We start from the raw sequence: 2,696 nt of genomic DNA, 5'->3' as shown, positions 1-2,696 counted from the left end.
CAGCAGCATTTATGATCTCGTAAATGCTTCCAAGTCCCTTCACTGCACGTTCTGGAACGTTGTTAGGCTCGAACAAGTTAGCACGCCAGTATGTACTTGTGCAGTTGGCTCTCACTGAGCAGGGCGTCGATGGGTTTTGACATGACTTACTATCTGGAACTTTTGAAAACGTGTATTACATTACTCATAAATAATGTACCACCACCCAGTGAGGCCACAGCCACAGGAAAAGGGAATTCAGGATTTCTGCCCTGAGCAGGGAGTTCAATTGTTGAAATCACCATTTAAATAAAACCTTCCCTGTCTGGCTTTTAATCTAGAGTTAGGTAGTGGTAGTGTTTTTTGGTAGTGGTAGGGTTTTCTTTGAAACGTGTATTACATTACTCATAAATAATGTACCACCACCCAGTGAGGCCACAGCCACAGGAAAAGGGAATTCAGGATTTCTGCCCTGAGCAGGGAGTTCAATTGTTGAAATCACCATTTAAATAAAACCTTCCCTGTCTGGCTTTTAATCTAGAGTTAGGTAGTGGTAGTGTTTTTTGGTAGTGGTAGGGTTTTCTTTGAGCTCCACACGCTGGGCCTCTGAGCCTGCGTGGAGGCCAGGGGCCCTCTGAAAGGGAGTCGTGACCCCATCCTCTCCCCCTCCATGGAGAGCTTTCTCCCCGGAGCCGACTCCAGCCCGAGGACAGGATCTGTCAGACAAACCTGCCTCCTGTCGCTGGGCCGGAGCTCAATAATGATATTGTAGAAGTCCTCTGGCATGTGTTTAATGCTGTTCAGTCGCCCGTTCAGTTAGAGATTTAGAACTGTTTCAGAAACAAAAATAAAAATGTTAAGTAATCATCTGTTCATGTTTTTTGGTTTTATAATGCCGAAGCCACAGCAGGAAAGAGGATACTTTTTTATGGCAGCTTGGTACTGATATCTCCTTCTGTAAGGAGAAGATCACATAAGGAAATCTGTATTTTCTGTTACCATCTTGCTAGAAATCAGCATTTTGCTTCATGCTGTAAAACTGCCTGGTGTGCCAAAAGCTTCGGTTTGCCGTAAAATGGTTTGCTGGAAGTCTGTGCAGTTTTCTGTATGTGCTCTTTCTGCTGAGGCTTTATTGTGATCAGGGCTCCCTCAGTTGCTAGGTAGCGTCAAGCCTGTGCTCTGGACGCGCGCCAGATGTGTTCTGGGCTGCTGGCGGCATTGCCATCGAAATTACAGTCCTGTTTGCTTGTGTTCAGTCTTGATTCTAACATCTCTAATTCTATGAAGGGAAAGATTCTGGTTCAGAGCTTGTGTAAACCTGGGCTGTTGGGCCGGAATATGATCCGACTCGAATGGGAGTGGATCCAGACACTGCTGCTGCGCATTTCCATGGCTTTCACCTTCTGCTGGTGCTGCCACCACTTGAAATTAATTTCATTGTCAGCTTAATGTTAGTCTAAACTTCAGCTCTTTAAAAAATCTTGCTGGGATCAGCTTTTGCTTCTCGATGTATTTCAGAAACAATACACTTGCTCCATTTTCACAATTCCTTTTTTTTACGTTTTGAAATATTAGTTTCTTCACTGAGGCCTTTAAAAGTGACAATTCCTTTTGTTATGTCTTGGGTGTTTGTTGAAATACGAGGTTGAATACACGCACGACTCTTGGAAATCCCTCCCGCCTCTCCTCAGTGAGCCCCATGGCTGGGGAGGTGGGAGATTTGAGGTGCTGCCCAGCCCAGAGCACCGGCTGCGTTCCTGGGCACGTGCCTGCCTGCGGGAGCAGAAAATCCCCTCGGAAATGGGATTCAAGATGCTCCTTGGTGTGTCAGGGAGCAAACAGAGCTCTCTGGGCGCAGCACGCGCCGGGTGCTGCTGGTGGAGGGAGTAGGTAGAACTTCCCGGGTTCACTATTTGTCTGGTTTGCAGATATGTCCAAAGTTTTGCCCCTGCTTCTTTACTGAGCTTTCACTCGTGAGAAAAAAGTCTTCCAGCGCTGCTGAAGGATGTTCATAAATGGTGACTTCAGCAAGTGCTGTGAATGGTGGTTTATAACTTGATGCCCCTTCAGGTCCTGCAGAGATTTGTTTCCTACCTTGTGTTATTAGTGATGTAACTGCCGAGTTAAATATTTTCTCTGCAGATTTTTCCTGTATGTTCTCTAATGAGTGACTACATTCGGGCAATTCATGTTTTAGTGGGGGGACTTGTACCTTGAAATGTGCTCCCCTGCTGTACATAAGCCTTCCAAGAACCTGGCTGAAGCATCAGGTTTGGTTCCTGTCTGCATACACGTTGTTCTCTGTTATAAACCAGTTGACTCAGCGTCAGGGACTTCCCTTCACTGCTGTTAGGAACCGAGGGCTGTCCTGGCAGGCTTGGTCGGTGTTTGTTCTCGGATTTTTAAGAACACGCGAGGCACGTGTGCTGATCTGGGGCCCTCATGGTGGAACATAGTAGTGTCTTAAACACAGAGGTTTGTCCTCTCCAAGTTGTGGGTATCTGCTGTGGAGCCAGACCATGCTGCTTTCCTAAAGGTTTTGGACACTTTGGTTTGCAGTGGGTCAATACCGTGCCAGTCAGAGCCATTCCCTGCTGCTTGGAATAAAAGCACTTACAGTGGTTTTAGTTGGGGTGTTTACTTCCATCAGCTTGACACAGGACTTAGGCATGAGGCTGAGTCACCGGGAGATACGGGAGCAGGAGCTGTCCTCCAAG

The sequence above is a fragment of the Buceros rhinoceros genome, unplaced genomic scaffold (assembly GCF_000710305.1).
Source record: "Buceros rhinoceros silvestris isolate BGI_N320 unplaced genomic scaffold, ASM71030v1 scaffold20178, whole genome shotgun sequence".
In the NCBI taxonomy this organism is placed as follows: domain Eukaryota; kingdom Metazoa; phylum Chordata; class Aves; order Bucerotiformes; family Bucerotidae; genus Buceros; species Buceros rhinoceros.
The sequence above is the reverse complement of the archived record's forward strand: the minus strand, read 5'-3'. Positions refer to the sequence as shown.